Raw genomic sequence first — 19,780 nt, forward strand, 5'->3', positions numbered from 1 at the left:
TTTACTTATCATGGTTAGGATTTGTTTTACTCAAGAGAGATCATACATGCACATACAATTTATTCAGATAAGACTCTTTTTAGCTTTCCGATTGACTTGCCCTTACCTTGAAGTATTTTATTCAGTCTTTTGCACTTAGATCTTGCTTGAAAAAGTCACCAATCTTTTGACGTGAAGGTACATATTGGTGATACCTACCCCCAGTTACTCAGTTGATCACCTGTCCAAGTGGTTACTAGCTCTGTTCATAGTCTTTCAACCATTGGAACAATTTTGAATTTGTGCTCATGAGGTCTTTGCCTTTGCTGAATTTTCTTTCTCTCAATGATTTGGGCAAATCAACACCAATTACTAAAACAAGTCATGTTAAGTTCATTCACACAATTTTCAATTTATTCTCTCTAATGAGTGTCATCAATACATTTTTCACCATGTCAAGCTCAAAGATTCAATTCAAAAGGCAATTCTCAAACATGAATATAACCCACTGCAATTGATTCAACATAAGTTTAAAGAGTCATCACATCAATGGGAAAGAAAAGCTCATCCAACATAGTTCATCAGTTTGAGTAGAACAAATCAAAAAGAAGAAGAAGGTTGTGGTTGTGTGTGTGTTATTGAAAGCATAAATGAAAACAAACTAAAGGGAAAACTGAAAGCAAAAATCGCATGAACTGAAACAAAATAAAGTAAAAATCGCAAATCTGAAAGAAAAATGAAAAAAATTTCGCAGACTGAGAGCCATGTAAATTCACAGAACTGAAAGGAAAAGAAGAAGAAGAAGAAAAGAATAAGAGAAAAAGAAGAGAAGAAGAAGAGGAAGAGAGATATGCACCCCCCATACCTAAATTATGCATTGTCCTCAATGTATGAGAAAAATAAGAGAATAAAAGAAACTGAGTACTTCTATGGGGTGTGGTGTGCATGGTATGATCACTTAGGCTGACTGAGATGATTGATGTAGTGGAATTTCTTCCACTACTTGCACTGCAAATCCTTCGTAGAAAGGTTTTAGACGATGGCCATTCACCTTGAAGATTTTTCCTGTCTCTATACTGCGAATGTCTACAGCTCCATGTGGGTAAGCATGCTCTACAATGAATGGTCCAATCCACCTAGACCGTAGCTTTCCTGGAAATAATTTCAAATGAGAGTCAAAGAGTAAGACTTTATCACCAACCTCAAATTGTTTTCTTGAAAGCTGACTGTCATGGGAGGCTTTGGTTTTTGCTTTATAGTTCCAAGAAGTCTCATAAGCATCTCGTCTTATTTCCTCTAGCTCTTGCAGTTGCAACTTGCAATGTTGTCCAGCTTCTTTAAGGTCCATGTTGCAATTCTTTACAGCCCAATAGGCCTTGTGTTCAAGCTCAACTGGAAGGTGACAAGCTTTTCCATAGACCAATCTGTAAGGAGACATACCTATGGGGGTCTTGTAAGCTGTCCTGTAGGCCCATAGAGCATCTTCCAAACGTGTACTCCAGTCCTTTCGGTTGGGAGATACTGTCTTTTCAAGGATGGCCTTGATTTCTCTGTTGGACACTTCAGCTTGCCCATTTGTCTGAGGGTGGTATGCTATGGATGTCCTGTGTATGACATTGTGCTTTCTGAGAAGGCTTTCCACCACCTTATTGCAAAAATGGGTCCCTTTGTCACTGATGATTGCCTTTGGTATTCCATGTCTGGCAAAAATGTTGGTCTTCACAAAGTCTACTACTGCCTTGGCATCATCAGTCTTTGTTACTCTAGCTTCCACCCATTTGGACACATAATCTACTGCAAGGATGATGTAAGTGTATCCAAAGGATGGTGGGAATGGGCCCATGAAGTCTATGCCCCACACATCAAATACCTCACAGACCATGATGGGGTTCTGTGGCATTTGATTTCTGTTACTCAGATTTTCAGTCTGTTGACACCTAGCATATGATCTGCAAAACAGAAAAGCATTTCGAAAAATAGTGGGCCAAAACAGGTCACTTTCAAGTATTTTATGAGCAGCCTTTCTTGGACCAAAGTGTCCACCACAACTATATGAATTATAAAAAGAAAGAACTGAAGCTATTTCTTGGTCTAGAATACATCTCCTTATCATTTGGTCAGCATAATGTTTCCACAAATATGGCTCATCCCAAACATAGTATTTGGCATCTTTCTTTATCTTATCCTTGGTGTGCTTTGGCATGTCAGAAGGTAAATTATCTGTGGCTAAGTAGTTCACCATGTCTGCGTACCATGGCTCATCAGATTGGGCTTGGAAAATTTGTTCAAATAGGCCATTCTCACATTCTTTAGAATCTGGGAGGTGTTTCTCTTGGCTTGACTGTAATGGAGGTGGCACAGAACTGGATTCAGAGGCTTCCTTTTGCGCAGGATTGGACTGAAAGGGAGGACTGGAAGGACTTAACTGCGTTGGAGGCTGATGAGTTGCACTGGAGATGGTCTCAGTTTGCGCAAGGTTCTTCTGAAGTGGTGCAACTGAGATCTCTTCAATCTATGCTTGACTGCAATTTACCTGTTGGACGCTACAGACTGTCTCTTTCAATTTTGGCTCTTTCTGGCTCTCATTCCTGCAAAGATCATCATTCAGAATACAATCTTGATTCTCATCAAATATTTTCTGGCTCAAGCAGTCAATAATATCAAGACCATAAACAGGGGACATATCATGTGGATATTTCATAGCATCATAGATATTAAATTTAATGACTTTCCCTTCAAACTCCATAGTCAAAGTACCATCATGCACATCAATCTTAGTCCTAACAGTATTCAAGAAAGGACATCCAAGAAGGATGTCAGACCTAGTATTGCAATTATCTTCCTTAGTATCAATCACATAAAAATCTGCAGGAAAGACAAGTTCATCTACTTGGACTAACACATCTTCTAGAACACCTATGGGATATACCACAGATCTATCAGCCAATTGTATCACAACTCTTATGTCTTTCAGTGCACATGCATTCAGAGAATTATAGATGGAAAGAGGCATAACATTTATGGATGCACCAAGATCACACATAGCTTTCTTAATTCCAACATTCCCTATTTTACAAGAAATAGCAAACATACCTTTATCTTTGCATTTAGTAGGGAGTTCTCTTTTAATCACAGCAGTAACAACTTCACCTACACTTACTTTCTCTCTCTCAGCAAGCTTTCTTCTATTGGTGCAAAGTTCTTTCAGAAATTTTGCATACCTGGGAATCTGCTTAACAGCATCTAGCAGAGGTATGTTGATTTCTACCTTTCTGAAGGTCTCAAGAATCTCCTTTTCCTCTTTTTCTTTTTGTGTTCTTTCAAATCTTTTTGGAAAAGGAGGTGGGATCTGGAAACGTACCTGGGTGTCAGTCTTTTGCGCAGCAAGTGTTTCAGATGGAGCTCGGCTGGCCGGCTCATGGAGATGGTGTTGCACAGATGTTTCAGTTTGCGCAGGGGTGGTCTCAGATTGTGCAGGCTTTTGTGCTACTTTCTTTTCTTCCTCATATCTGGTATCTTGAAGCTCCTTTCCACTTCTCAAAGTAATAGCACTAACATTCTGTCTAGGATTAGTTTCAGTTTGAGAAGGGAGCTTACCTTGGGATTCAGATATGCTCATGGACGCAGTCAGTTGTCCTATGTCCTATCGTATGCCTTGCATGACATTCACCATTGTTTCCATCATCTTTTCAAGGTGCTGGATGGAAATTGGAGGTGCTGGTTGGGCTTGATTCCTTTGATAGTTCTGATAGTTCTGATTGCTGTTGGCCCTTCCATAGCTGAAATTGGGGTGGTCCTTCCAACCTGGGTTGTAAGTGTTGGAATATGGATCATGTCTAGGCTGATTGTTGTATCCTCCGATGGCATTAACTTGCTGGTTGTCTTCTTGAAGAGTAAGACATTGATCAGTTGGATGTCCTACATATGCACAAATACCACATGGCCTAGGTGGCTAGGATGCTTGAACCTGTTGAACTAGTCCTATGGCAAAATCTTTCATAAAAGATGTCAGTTCAGAAATAGGAGATGAACTTACCTCATTAACTCCTCTCTGCAGTTGCTTTTCTTCTCCATATTGCCTAGATGAGGCTGCAAGTGTTGAGATCAACTCTCTCATCTCCCTAGGTGTCTTGTCTGCAATGGATCCTCGACAGGCTACATCAATGAATCTCCTTTCTGAAGAAAGCAGGCCTCCATAGAAGAATTCTATGAGTGCCTTATATGAAATCTCATGTTGAGGACAACCTGTACACAACCTTTTAAATCTTTCCCAATAATCATATAAATCTTCAGATGGTTTCTGTCTAATGCTTGAGATTTCTCTTCTAACACCAATAGCCTTATGAGTTGGGATATATTTATTTAAGAAAGTTGTTACCATGTCATCCCAAGAAGTAATAGATCCAGGTGGTAAGTAAAATAGCCAATCCTTAGCATAATCATCAAGTGAAAAAGGAAAAGCTCTTAACTTAACATGATCTTCAGAAATACCTTGAGGTCTCATAGATGAACAGACAATATTGAACTCTTTCAAGTGCTTGTGTGGACTTTCATTTTCTAATCCTCTAAACTTAGAGAGAAGATGAATCAAACCTATTTTCAGTTCAAAGGGAACTATCAGAGGTGGATAGGTGATGCAGAGTGGTGCTTGATCTCCTACAGGTGTTGCCAATTCTCTCATGGTCCTTTCCCTTGGCACTGGGGCTCTCATGGCTGGATTTTCTTGAATTATTTGGTCTTGGACAGCATGTCCATTATGGGCAGCAGGTTGTGCATGATGTTCAGCCATTTCAGAAGTTGAGTGGTGCGTGGGAAGTGTTTCAGAAGAAGGTCTTGCGCAGAAAGGCTCTTCAGGCGCAGGTGTGGCTTCAGTTGGTGGTTCAGGCGCAGTGGCTTGCTTTCCTAGTCTCCTGATGGTGCGTTCAATTTCCGGATCGTAAGGCAGAGTGTCCCTACATTCAGATCTGGTTATGAAAGAAAAACAAACAAGTTAAATCAATTGCCCGGCAACGGCGCCAATTTTTGACTCGCGGTTGTCAAAGCCGGTCAAAAATAATCTTTCTGGTTATCAACAATATTACTACTACATATAGTGGTAAAGGATCAAATTCATAGAGGATTGAAAACTTATCTATTTTTCTAAACAAGACCAAGAGAATTAACTGAATAAGCAACTAAAAGCAAGTAACTGAAAGTGGAACAAAAGTAAAGTGCAATAAAAGTAAAAAAGGGGGTTTTTGAGATTGATTTGAATAGCAAACTACTGAAAGCAATTAAATGGGCAAGTAATTAAAAGAGAAATTCAATACGAGAAAGGTCTAGTTGAAGAGATGGATCCACTTTGGTTGTTTGGATTGATCATTGAAACTTATGTTCTTTTGATTGATTCAATAGATTAGTTATGGAGATGAAAAATGCTCCTCACCACCATGTCTCTCCTTATGATTAAATCAATTAGGGAATGTCCTCTAATTAATTACTAATTAACAAATTGTCAAGGAACGTCCTTGGGCCTTAGGCATCAAAACAATTGTCAATTGCATGAAGAAATAGAGAGATCTAATCCTAGCTACCCAAACGCATGGAGATGTTGCTAAATCATATAATTCCTTAGTTATTACACCAAGTGTTCTTATGTTTGAATAATTTCAGCAATTACGGACTAAAAATTATCCAAACTAACAATCAATTACCTTGCAATCAAGAATCAAGTGGCCAATTTGATCAAAACAACAAAGTAATCATAGATTCAAGCACCAAATTGTATGAATATTGAACAAACCAAAGGCAAACACTTTATGTTCAGATCTCACAATCCATAAAACAACCTTAGTTTCAACCAATATTCAAATAGAATAAAAGGTTTCAACCACTCATGGCTGAAACAAAACAAAAAATAAAAGGAGAGGACAAGAGATGAAGAACCGAATGATGGAGAAGCTTGCTCCTTGCCTTGGCCGAATGGTGCGTGTGTCTTCCTCTCCTCGGTGGCCCTTAAGGATGAATTTATAAGGTTCTTAAGTTGCTGTCTTAGGGTTTCTTTGCTGTCCATGAATCTTTTGGAGGCTGCCTAAAATGCCTTTGGTCTTTGCTTGCTCTTTACCTTGCTGCCTATGCACATGTGTGAAGGAGGGAGGCGTGTGGCATGTGTGACTTGTGCAAGAGTGGGTCTTTTGGTCTTTGCTTGCTGCCCAAGTGTCTTCAAGATGCTGCCCAAGGTGCCCAAGACTTGCCTTCACACTCTCCTTGCCGCCCATGCACTAATAAGGAAGGTGGAGCCTCCTTTACAATTTGAATTTTGAATGTGTAAGGCATGAGGTGGCAAGCATGTGATCTTTGGATTTGGCTTCCTTGATAAGCTGAATTTTGAAATTCAAAATTTGAATATGAAACTTGAAGATTTGAAATTCAAAATACTTTCCTTATTTGGCTCTTCATTTATGGCAACTTGAGACTTGGCTTCTTGAATAAGGAAAAGGCTACTTGGAGATTTGAAATTTGAATTTCAAATTGCTTTGGCTGAATGTTCTTTCCTTCGTTGCCACTTTCCTTCTTTAAACCTTTCCTGATTTAGTTTCACTTGAATTCAACTTGGCAGGCTTGCTCTTCTTTGCTCCATCTAAGGCAGTTTTAAGGGTATTTTCTCCAAAATGTCCTTTTTCACCATTTTCTACAAAATAATGTCAAGAGCACTAAATTAAGCAAAAATCATGTAAATAATCAGCAATAATATCAAGATAAAATAGACTAAAATATGTTCTATCAGATACCGTCAGGGAGATGCTCCTAATGATAGGCTGTTTTCTTCCTTTTGGTTTGTTTTTTGTCTTTATTGTTTCTAATTTTATTATTGTCTCTTTCTTTCTCCAGGTGACGGGCGTCTTCATGGAGATCAATGCCCGTGACCGGTCCCTTCGAAACACCGTGGATCGCCAGATTAAGGAGGCCCATCTCGAGGAAAATCTCGTAGCCACGAGTGATGCTCTGGGCCACTCGCCGCAGCTCAAGGTCGCTTGAAGGACCTTGAAGATGAGCTAGTTTGGATGCGGGATGCTGTGAAGAGAGCTGACGAGAGGGCAGCTGCGGCAGAGTCTCATTGTGATGAAGTTTTAGCTCAGCTGTCCTCTGTGGAGGAAGCCTGGCGGGAGAGGGACAAAGCTGTGGCCCAAAGAGACGAGGCCTGGTGCGAATGTGAGGCAGTCAGAGCAGGTCATGACAATGCCCAGGCCCATTTCAAGGTGGTAAAATCCCAGAAGGAAGAGGCCCTTGCTCGAATTATCGTTCTCGAGCAGGAGCTCATGAAGTGCGCCGAGGACTTGAAGGACTTGACCTTGGCAGCAGAGGAATCAAAACTTCAGCAGCAACAACTCTACCAAGAGGTCAAGGTCCTGAAGGGGAGATGTCCTGCCCTGCTTGAGGACACCAAACTCACTGAGGACAACATCTGGTTGGCATGTGAAGAGCATCTGCAGGAATACAAGGACTCTTCAGAGTTATGAGATTTTCCTCAGACCCACGCTTGCTTGCTCTCTCTAGTCATCTCGCTTGCTCCACTCGGGAGCAAGTGGCTTTTCGCTCTCGGACTCGGGAGGAACTTGGGGATACCGTCAGGGAGATGCTCCTAATGGTAGGCTGTTTTCTTTTTTATGGTTTGTTTTTTTGTCTTTGTTGTTTCTAATTTTATTATGGTCTCTTTCTTTCTACAAGTGACCGGCGTCTTCATGGAGATCGATGCCCGTGACCGGTCCCTCCAAAACATCGTGGATCAACAGATTGAGGAGGCCCGTCTCGAGGAAAATCTTGTAGCCACGGGTGATGCTCAGGGCCAACTCGCCGCGGCTCAAGCTCGCTTGAAGGACCTTGAAGATGAGCTAGATTGGACACAAGATGCTGTGAAGAGGGCTAACGAGAGGGCAGCTGCGGCAGAGTCTCATTGTGATGAAGTTTCAGCTCAGCTGTCCTCTCTGGAGGAAGCCCGGCGGGAGAGTGAAGAGGAAAAGTGATAGCTGACTGACCAGACTGTTTGCCCAAGTCTGTTTGGGCAAACGGCGGAGCAAGGCAGAAACAGTGCTTAGGACAGCAGGCAGACAGCCTGTCAGCCCACACCGTTTGCCCACACAACCTGGGCAAACAACGCACAGCACGCTACCAGCAGGGAGACAGCCTGTCAGCCCGCACCGTTTGCCCACACCGCCTGGGCAAACAAGGACCAGGCACGCAGACAGCAATGACGCCAGACAGCCTACCCAGCCTGTTTGCCCACACAACGTCGGGCAAACAGCACCAGCAACCAGAAAGCCAGCAGATCTGCTAAACTTGGAGACCAAGTCAACACGAGTCTTTTTGCACTCCAATCACGTGGGACAGCTCAGAAATACATAATTCCACCTTAGCACTCTCTCCTACATATTTGGGAAGCCAAAAATCAAAAAGACAAAAATGCCCTCCAAGAATCCAAGTCCAAATAGGAAAAGGAGTCCCAACTCAACAAGGAAACCCTAGGGCAGCCACTCCAGCCTATAAAAGGACAAGCAAACCAGCAGAAGAATTACCTCTACATCTTTGGATCATCATACATCCACGGCAGAAGCTGCACCAGCAGCCGCACCACACCAGCAGGCCACCGGCCCTTCTTCTTTCTTCTTTTTGCTTTCTTTCTTTTCTTTTATGTTAGTTTCAGCCATGAGTGGCTGAAACCCTTTTTCTAGTTGAAGAATAAGGTGAAACTTTGGTTGTTTATGGATTGGGAGATCTGAACATGTTATGTTAATCTTTTGTTTATCAATATTTATGCAATTTGATGCTGAATTCTATTGTTGCTTTGTTATTTTAGATCAATAGGGCCTATTGAATCTTGATTGCAAGGTAATAATTTATTAGTTTGGATAGTTTTTAGTCCGTAATTGCTGGAATTATTCAAACACAAGAACAATTGGTGTAAAAACTAAGAAAATTGCATAATCTAGCAATATCACCATGCGTTTGGGTAGCTAGAATTAGGTCTCTCTATCTCTTAATGCAATTGACAGTTGTTTGTTGCCTAAGACCCAAGGACGTTCCTTGACAACTTATTGATTAGTGATTAATTAGAGGACGTTTCCTAATTAATCTATGCTTAAGAAGGTATTTGGTTGGTGAGAAGCGTCTTCCACCTCCATAACTAATTTATTGAATCAATTAAAATAATTTTTGTGTCAATGATCAATCCCAACAACTAAAGTGGACCCAATTCTTCAACTAGGCTTTTCTCTTTATTGATTTCTCTTTACTTTATTCTTTACTTTACTTGCTTGCTTTCAATTCTAGTTTAACTCAACAATCTCAAAACCCCCTTTTTTATATTATTGTCTTTTTATTTACTTGGTCTTGACAAGAAAAATAAGTAAGTATCAATTCCCTGTGGATTCGATCCTTTTGTCACTATCTACAGTTGTAAAATTATTAATAACCAAAAAGGTTATTTTTGACCGGCTTCGACAACCGCGAGTCATTGATGCATTGTTAAATATCTTAGGTAGGATATAATCGAATAAAATCAATTGTTATAATAAGATATCATTATTGAGAACTTTATAGAATACTGATAGAATTTTCAAAGGGCTTTTAGTATTTTATTGGATTGTAGCAATGTTAAGGCATATGAACAAAAGTTTATAAGACGCAATAATTTGGTAGTTTTGATAAGCGCCGGATGAATAATATAATTTTGTGTTGCAGGTCTAAGGCTATTGTGCTTGTAGAGATAGATGAATTCTGTCTATTTGTAGGGAGGTTAAGTCCTATATATAGGGAAAACTCTACTGAAATTTTGTCATATGCTTAGAATGTCTTTGTCACTTTATTTATTTACTTGTAGTCTGTCTTTGATAATCTTATAATGGCTTTATATAGGTAATCTGAATCAACCATATTCTTCCAAGCAAGACCGTTAGACTCATTAGTCACTCTATTTTGTGAATTAGATATTAATTATTTTTGTAAATTCAATAGTATTTATGTAATACTCGGCTAGACTCCGATGTCGGAATTCCAACCTTCCATTGGAATCTCCATTGGAATCCGAAATCTCGAATGTTGGAACCTCCTAGAAGGGTAAAATATATTTTTACATAATGATTTTCATGGTTTTATTGATTGGTTTTGAGTTAAAGTTTTAAAATGAAAGAAAAATATTTTTGAGGGATAAGCCCAGATTCGGCGGCCGAACCTCATGTTCGGCCGCCGAACATGGTGCTGCTGCGGGAGCTCTCTTTCGGTCCCCGAAGGTGGTCTGGCCAGCCACCTATAAGAGGCCTCCAGTCTGAAAATGGAGGAGTTTCTCTCTCCATTTTCAGGCAAAGGTGAGTTCTTACCTTTCCTTTGATGATTTTATGTTTGTCCTTCAAATTTTCATGAGTTTTCTTCTGGTTTTTGAAGTTTAAGCTTGAATCCAAAGTTTTAAAGCTTGGAGACCTTCGAAGACCGTTTTCCTCCTCATCTCCAAGTTTGGGTCATATCTACCTTCAATCTTCAAGAGGTAAGTGTAGATCCTTGCCTTTATTATGTTTTAAGTAAGTTTTAAAAAGGGTTAAGGGTTAAAAAATGCATGAAATGGCTAGATCTAAGGTTATAGGTTTTGAGTTGGGTTTTTGATGAATGTATGCTTATGTGATGTTTTTGTTGTTGTTGTTGGGGCTCAAGTTAGTTTTATGCCCCTTATGCATGTTGGAGTGAGTATGTATGTTGTGGGAAGTTGGGTGTGAGGATTTGAGAGTTTTGGGGTTGAAATGCATGAGGCAGAATCGGGTTCTGCCATTCTGGCGAACCCAGGTTTGGCTGTCGAACCTGTATGGGAGGTAGCCTTTTGGCCGCCTAACATGCCCCCAAAAGCATGCACTTTCGGATCTGGAAGGGAGTTTCAGCCGCCGAACTCGTCCTCAAAAGTCCTTGACTTTCGGATCTGTGGAGGACCTTCGGCTGCCGAACCTGTCCCCGAAGGACCCCAACTTTCGGATCTGTGGAGACCTTCGGCTGCCGAACCTGCCGCCGAAAGTTCTCTGCTCAGCCTTTCTTTGCTTGTTTTATATGCATGTTTTGTGATGTTTTAGGAGGTTTTTGGGGAGATGTTTAGAGTCTTTCTAGAGTATCTTTGGTTCCTCATTTGAGTCCACCTGTGTAGGATCGGACTTGGGAGACCGTAGAGGCCTTCAGTGAGCTAGCTGCGTCATTGTTAGGCAAGCATCAGCCAGAGGTGAGTAGAACTAAACTAATCTATTGTATTTAAGTAATCAAACTTTTGAGGATGTTCATGCATCATGAATGCCATATTATAGGATGTTTGCATTAGAATTCACGAATATAATGCATTGCATAATTTACTGTTGTTGTGGATGCATATTGGATGACCCACTAGCCCTCGATATGATATGATATGATATGATATGACATGGAAGTCAAAGGCTTGCCCATTCTACGCCCCTGGCACGATGTAAGGGAAAGACCAGGGCTTGCCCATTCTACGCCCCTGGCACAGTTGGATATATTTTGTTATGTTTAAGAGGAAGTCCTAAGGAGCTCTGTCGAGGGCCGGGCACATTGGATATTGACAGCGGTTGTCGAAGCCGTAAAAAATAAACCTATTAAACAAGCAATAATTAACTTGTAGATAGTGGTAATAGGGTCGAACCACAGGGATTTGACACTACGGATTTTTCTAATAATGACTTGGACAAGTAAATGACAAATAATTAAAAAAGGGGGGTTTGATTTGATGAATTAATACTAAATAGCAAGAGAAAGCAATAATTTCAAAGGATAAGAATTTCAATGGAAAAGGATTCTAGTTGAAGCATGGATGAATTCCAGTTTGTTTAGAATTGATCATTGACTTTTTGATACTCTTATTTATTTCAATAAGTTAGTTTAGGACGTGGAAGATGCTTCTCACAATCCAAATTCCTCCTTAGTTTTAGTTTGATTAGGAAACCTTCGCTAATCGAACTCTAGCTAACAAGTTGCCAAGGAACGTCCTTGGGGCTTTTAGCATCGAACAACTGTTAACTACATTAGGACTTAGAGAAACCCAACTCTAACCTTGCCAACCACGTGATCAAGTTTAGATTATACAACTGATTATACTTGTGATTAAATAACCTAAGCAATTACGGACCTAAATTATTCAAACAATATATTACTCAAGCAATTAAAAGCAACATGCCTTAATTGATTTTAAAAGCAAAGCAATAATTATAGAACGATCAAGTTGCATAAATATTGAAAATAAACAAGAGTTTGATAATGGAGTATTAAATCTCCTAATTCATCACAAATATGAAATTTCCAACTTCAACTAGAAAGGAAAAGTGTTTAGCCACTCATGGTGGACAAAATACACAAAAAGAGAAGGAGAAAAATATGAGAAGAGGTGACAGAGCGGTTGTCGAAGCCGGTCAAAATAATCAATTCATTTATCAACAATATAAATACTGTAGATAGTGGTGAAAGGATCGAATCCACAGGGAATTGATACTTACCTATCTTTCTTGTCAAGACCAAATAAACAAACAGAAAATAAATAGACAATGAAAATAAAGTGCAAGTAAAGTAAAAAAAAAGGGTATTGAGATTGATTCAATTAATCTAATGGTGAAAGCAAATAAATAAAGCAAATAAAAATAAAGAGGAAACAATAATGATAAAAGCTCTAGTTGAAGATTCAGATTCACTTTAGTTGATAGGATTGATCATTGACTCATATGTTCCTTTGTTGATTCAATAAATTGGCCATGGAGATTGAAGAAGCTTCTCACATCCATTGTCTCTCTTTAAGATTAAATCAATTAGGGAAAGTCCTCCAATTAATTACTATTAACAATTGCCAAAGAACGTCTTTGAGCCTTAGGCCTTTTACAATAGTCAATTGCATAAAGATATAGAGAGAACCAATTCTAGTCACCCACATGCATGGAGACAACACTAGATCATGCGATTTCCTTGGTGATGCACCAAGTGTTCTTATGGTTGAATAAATCAAGCAATTTCGGACTTAAAATCACTCAAACCAACAATATATTACCTTGCAACAAAGAATCAATGGAGATCTTAAATAACAAAGCAATAATGTCCTTAAGCATGAAATCACAAGAATATTGAATAACAAAAGATAAACAATGTAGTCCAAGTCTCTCAATCCACAATACAACTAAAGCTTCACTTGTTCTTCAACTAGAAAAGAGGTTTCAGCCTCTCATGGCTGAAACAAAAACCAAAAATAAAAGAAAAGAAGAAAGGTAGAAGAAGAGATGTGAATTTCGTAGGTGTCTCCTAAGGGGAGCTTCGGGGCCCTGTAGAGGCTTCTTATGTGGCTTTTTATAGTTGAAAAGTGTTGCCCTGGGTCATACTTACTGCCCAAGAGGTATTTTCTGCCCAAGATGTGTCTGAAAAGGAAAGAATCACGCTTTTCGGCTTCAGAAGGAAGGCTGCGCGAAAATGCACTGCTGAAGGAAGTTGGTGCGCGCGGTTTGGTCTCAGAAAGGGAAGGAGGCACAGATTGTGCTTCCTAAATAAGTTTAGATGCTGACCTTGCTTCCTAATTAGTGTAGAGGCTGCCCAAGGTGCTGCCCATGTGCAACTTGCTGCCCAAGTTGTTGCAAAAGAGGAAAGAATCGGACTGCAAGTCTTCAGAAGGAAGTTGGCGCGCAGATTGCCTTCAGAATAGGAAAGGAGCGTACCTTGTGCTTGAAAAGGAAGGAAGAGCGATCCAAGGCTGCCAATAGAGGAAGAAAAGTCGTGGCTTGATGTTCATAAGGAAATATGCACGTACTAAGGCTTTCAGAAGAGGAAGGACGCGCAGATCATGCTTCCAGAAGAGGTGGCGCGCGCATGGATTGCAAAAGAGGCAGGAGAATGCAGTCATTAATGTGCAGAAGTGGAAAGATATATGTCCAGTCTTTCCTTTTTAGGTGGAGCCTTCATTTGAATTTTAAACGCTGAACGCAGAAGAGGCAAGTGTGCCTTGATGAGACCTTGCTGCCTAAATTGGAAGATTTGACTGCTGCAGTACGTGCACATCTTTGAATAAGGAAAGAAAGATCTGCGATTCGAAATTCAAATAATTTCCTGACTGAGCTTTCCTTATTTGCTTTTGTCTCTGCACTTTCCTCATTTGAAGACTTTCCTTTTCTGAAAACTTGCCTTATTTGAAAACTTTCCTTTTTGGCTTCATGCTCTAAATAAGGCAGGAAAGATTCTGCAGTTCGAATTTCGGACAGTTTGCTGACTGTGCTGTCTGACTCTTTCCTTATTTGGCACTTTCCATATATGAAAACTTTCCTTATTTGGAACTTTCCATATATGAAAACTTTCCTTTTCTGGAACTTTCCACATTTGGCACTTTTTGGCAGTTTTAAGAGCATTTTCTCCAGATTGTCTCTTTACACCTAATATCTGCAAAACATGGTTAAAACCACAAAATTAGGTAGAAAAGGTGTAAATAAACATCAAGATTATCATGATAAAGTGGGCTAAATTATGCTCTGTCAAATACCCCCACACCTAACCTTTTGCTTGTCCTCAAGCAAACAAACATAGTTAAACAAGCTCTCTTTGTTTTGATCCTTTATGTCTACTTAAGTTCTTACTCTAAACCCCTATTTTGAAGCATTGCAATAAAGAATATATGCATCAAGGTTACTTACCTCTTTCCTTGTTTCCCTTTACTTACCATGGCTAGGATTGGTTTTCCTCAAGAGAGAGATCATACATGCACATTTCATTTGTTCAGTTAAGACATGTTCTAGCTTTCAGAGTGACTTGCCCTTACCTTGAAGTACTTTATTCAGCCTTTTGCACTTTAAACTTGCTTGAAAAAGTCACCAACCTTTTGACGTGAAGGTACATATTGGTGATACCCACCCCCAGTTACTCAGTTGGTCACCTGTCCAAGTGGCTACTAGCTCTGTTCATAGTCTTTTGACCATTGGAACAGTTTTCAATTTGTGCTCATGAAGTCTAGGCCTTTTCTGAATTTATTTTTTCTCAATGATTTGGGCAAATCAACACCAATTGCTAACACAAGTCACATTAAGTTCATTCACACATCAATCAATTCATTCTCTCTAATGAGTGTCATCAATATATTTTTCACCATGGCAAGCTCAAAGATTCAATTCAAAGGCAATTCCCAAACATGAATACATCTCATTGCAATTGATTCAACACAGGTTTAAAGAGTTATCACATCAATGGGGTCATGGAGAAAGTTCATCCAACATAGTTCATCAGTTTGAGTAAAGCAAATCAAAAAGAAGATTGTGGATGTGTGTGTTATTGAAAGCAAAAATGAAAAACTTAAAAACTGTGGCTAAATATTCTGAAAGAAGCGCAAAGCATGAATCTGAAAGGAAATCTGAAAGCAAAAACGCAATCTAAAAGCAAGCTAACGCAAACTGAAAGGAAAAACTGAAAAGAAAACGCAAACTAAAAGAAAAAAAAACTAAAAGGAAAATGCAAACTGAAAGGAAAAATGTGTCTAAAGCAAAAAATTAAAAATTTCAGAGATCCGCACCCCCACACCTAAATCATGCATTGTCCTCAATGTATAGAAAACATAAAAAACAAAGGAAACTGAGTACTCCCCTGGTGTGGTGTTGTATGGTGCGATCCACTTGGCAAGTTGCCTCAAGTAATTGGGGGAGGAAAAAGGGTCCCAACAGAATTGAGAACAAAGTGTAGCATGCCTTTTGCTTTGGTCATATCCCATCCTCTTTCTTTCATGTACTCATGAAGTAACATGATCAGTTTCTCCTCTTTCAGATGAGGTGTGCCTCTTGCCCTTATGTTTGCATTTTTGAGATGATTGGGCAGCACTTTGAACTCCAGTTCATATTTCTCCATGGGTAGCTGCAATTTAGTACTGAATTCAGGCAAAACAAACTCTACCTTATCCGGCGGTTTGGGCAGGCATAGATCTGCATGCTCCTTTGGTTTTGGATCTTGGATTTCCTCTTGTTCATTGTGTGCATGGGCTTTCTGCGATGGAGGAATGGCTGAATTGGATTCAATTTGCTCTTTCTGTGCAGGACTTACCTGAAAGGGAGGTGGAAGAGGACTGTTCTGCATTGGAAACTGAAGTGAGTGGTTCAGCGGTCGAATGGTGGTGAAATTCGGCTTCCAAAAGGTGGTGAAGTTCGGCAGCCGAAAGGTGGTGGTTTTAGTCTGCGCAAGGCTGATCTGCGCACCAAGCTGAAGTGGTGCGATCTGCTTCTGTTCATTCTGCGCATGGCTGCAGTCCACCTGTTGGATGCAACAGTCAGTTTCTTTCAGTTCTGGCTCTTTCTGGCTCTCTTTCCTGCAAAGATCATTATTTAGTATATCATCTTGATTTACATGAAAAACATCTTTACTCAAACAATCAGTGATATCTAAATCAACAACAAGTTCCGTTTGATCCGTTTGTTTGGACAAACAGTTTTCTGGTTGTTTCTCTTCAGCACTTTGTTCTTGCACTTGTGAACTTTCATCATCATCCCACACATCTTGAAGCTCTTCCTCTCTTCTCAATGTAATAGCATTCACATTCTCTCTGGGATTGTCTTCTGTTTGAGAAGGTAACTTCCCTTGAGTGTCGGATCTGTTCATTGCGGATGTCAATTGCCCGATCTGCAGTTGCATCATTTGCATCATTTGCATCATCTTTGCCATTTTGCCAGAGGCAAGATCTGAACTTGTAGGTGCTGGTTGGGCTTGATATCCTTGATAGTCCTGGTATTGGTCATCCTTAGCATAGTCGTAGTTCGGATAGTCTCCCCAATACGGATTGTATGTGTCAAAGTACGGATCATGTCTTGGCTGTCCATAGTATCCTTCAAATGCATGTACTTGTTGATAATTCTCATAAAGCATAGGACATTGATCAGTTAGGTGTCCTATTTGTGCACACATCCCACATGGCCGAGATCGCTCAAGTTGTTGGACATAATTTTCCAAAAGAGAGGTTAGATATGACAATCGAGGATCAATATTGGACATACTTATCTCATCCATGATTCAGATCTGCGATGGTGTCTGTGCCTTTGGCGAAAGGCTCGGCGGCCGGATGCAGAATAGGTTAGGTGGCTGAATATGGAAGAGGTGCGATGGAGATGTTTCAGAAGAGTGGTGTGATTGGGTGACTTTTTTTTTTCTTTTTTTTTTCTTCTTTTTTTTTGTTCAGATAGTGTTCTTCGCAGTACAGATCGGGTCCTGAAAGAAAAATAAACAAGTTAGATCAACTCCCCGGCAACGGCGCCAATTTTGACAGAGCGGTTGTCGAAGCCGGTCAAAATAATCAATTCATTTATCAACAATATAAATACTGTAGATAGTGGTGAAAGGATCGAATCCACAGGGAATTGATACTTACCTATCTTTCTTGTCAAGACCAAATAAACAAACAGAAAATAAATAGACAATGAAAATAAAGTGCAAGTAAAGTAAAAAAAAAGGGTTTAGAGATTGATTCAATTAATCTAATGGTGAAAGCAAATAAATAAAGCAAATAAAAATAAAGAGGAAACAATAATGATAAAAGCTCTAGTTGAAGATTCAGATTCACTTTAGTTGATAGGATTGATCATTGACTCATATGTTCCTTTGTTGATTCAATAAATTGGCCATGGAGATTGAAGAAGCTTCTCACATCCATTGTCTCTCTTTAAGATTAAATCAATTAGGGAAAGTCCTCCAATTAATTACTATTAACAATTGCCAAAGAACGTCTTTGAGCCTTAGGCCTTTTACAATAGTCAATTGCATAAAGATATAGAGAGAACCAATTCTAGTCACCCACATGCATGGAGACAACACTAGATCATGCGATTTCCTTGGTGATGCACCAAGTGTTCTTATGGTTGAATAAATCAAGCAATTTCGGACTTAAAATCACTCAAACCAACAATATATTACCTTGCAACAAAGAATCAATGGAGATCTTAAATAACAAAGCAATAATGTCCTTAAGCATGAAATCACAAGAATACTGAATAACAAAAGATAAACAATGTAGTCCAAGTCTCTCAATCCACAATACAACTAAAGCTTCACTTGTTCTTCAACTAGAAAAGAGGTTTCAGCCTCTATGGCTGAAACAAAAACCAAAAATAAAAGAAAAGAAGAAAGGTAGAAGAAGAGATGTGAATTTCGTAGGTGTCTCCTAAGGGGAGCTTCGGGGCCCTGTAGAGGCTTCTTATGTGGCTTTTTATAGTTGAAAAGTGTTGCCCTAGGTCATACTTACTGCCCAAGAGGTATTTTCTGCCCAAGATGTGTCTGAAAAGGAAAGAATCACGCTTTTCGGCTTCAGAAGGAAGGCTGCGCGAAAATGCACTGCTGAAGGAAGTTGGTGCGCGCGGTTTGGTCTCAGAAAGGGAAGGAGGCGCAGATTGTGCTTTCTAAATAAGTTTAGATGCTGACCTTGCTTCCTAATTAGTGTAGAGGCTGCCCAAGGTGCTGCCCATGTGCAACTTGCTGCCCAAGTTGTTGCAAAAGAGGAAAGAATCGGACTGCAAGTCTTCAGAAGGAAGTTGGCGCGCAGATTGCCTTCAGAATAGGAAAGGAGCGTACCTTGTGCTTGAAAAGGAAGGAAGAGCGATCCAAGGCTGCCAATAGAGGAAGAAAAGTCGTGGTTTGATGTTCATAAGGAAATATGCACGTACTAAGGCTTTCAGAAGAGGAAGGACGCGCAGATCATGCTTCCAGAAGAGGTGGCGCGCGCATGGATTGCAAAAGAGCCAGGAGAATGCAGTCATTAATGTGCAGAAGTGGAAAGATATATGTCCAGTCTTTCCTTTTTAGGTGGAGCCTTCATTTGAATTTTAAACGCTGAACGCAGAAGAGGCAAGTGTGCCTTGATGAGACCTTGCTGCCTAAATTGGAAGATTTGACTGCTGCAGTACGTGCACATCTTTGAATAAGGAAAGAAAGATCTGCGATTCGAAATTCAAATAATTTCCTGACTGAGCTTTCCTTATTTGCTTTTGTCTCTGCACTTTCCTCATTTGAAGACTTTCCTTTTCTGAAAACTTGCCTTATTTGAAAACTTTCCTTTTTGGCTTCATGCTCTAAATAAGGCAGGAAAGATTCTGCAGTTCGAATTTCGGACAGTTTGCTGACTGTGCTGTCTGACTCTTTCCTTATTTGGCACTTTCCATATATGAAAACTTTCCTTATTTGGAACTTTCCATATATGAAAACTTTCCTTTTCTGGAACTTTCCATATTTGGCACTTTTTGGCAGTTTTAAGAGCATTTTCTCCAGATTGTCTCTTTACACCTAATATCTGCAAAACATGGTTAAAACCACAAAATTAGGTAGAAAAGGTGTAAATAAACATCAAGATTATCATGATAAAGTGGGCTAAATTATGCTCTGTCAAGAGGCTGCTGTGCTTCTGCCGAGTTTCTGCAGAATTTTCGAGGCTGCTGAGATGCCTTTGCTGGTTTAGATGCTATCCCCTTTTATAGCTGGAGAATCCTTATCCAATTAGGGTTTGAAAATTCCAATCTTGACTTGGTCTTCTTTGTAGTCTTTGATTCCTCTTTTATTTTTGTATTTAATTGTGAATGGAATTCTTTAAGTGAAAGACTTTCTCGTGGCTTTTGGGACTGATCTTGCAGTATTTAAAATGGATTTGGACTTCTCCACTTTTGAATTTCAGTTTTCCCGCTTCTGCTGTCTCTCTGCGTCAATGTGATTTGGGCGGGTGATTTGGGTAGATCACTTGCCCAAATCATTTTTGCGGATTTACTTCCATGTTTCTGCCTCAGCTTTCTTTGCTTCATTTGGCCAA

The sequence above is a fragment of the Manihot esculenta genome, chromosome 12 (genome assembly GCF_001659605.2).
Source record: "Manihot esculenta cultivar AM560-2 chromosome 12, M.esculenta_v8, whole genome shotgun sequence".
NCBI classification, from domain to species: Eukaryota; Viridiplantae; Streptophyta; class Magnoliopsida; order Malpighiales; family Euphorbiaceae; genus Manihot; species Manihot esculenta.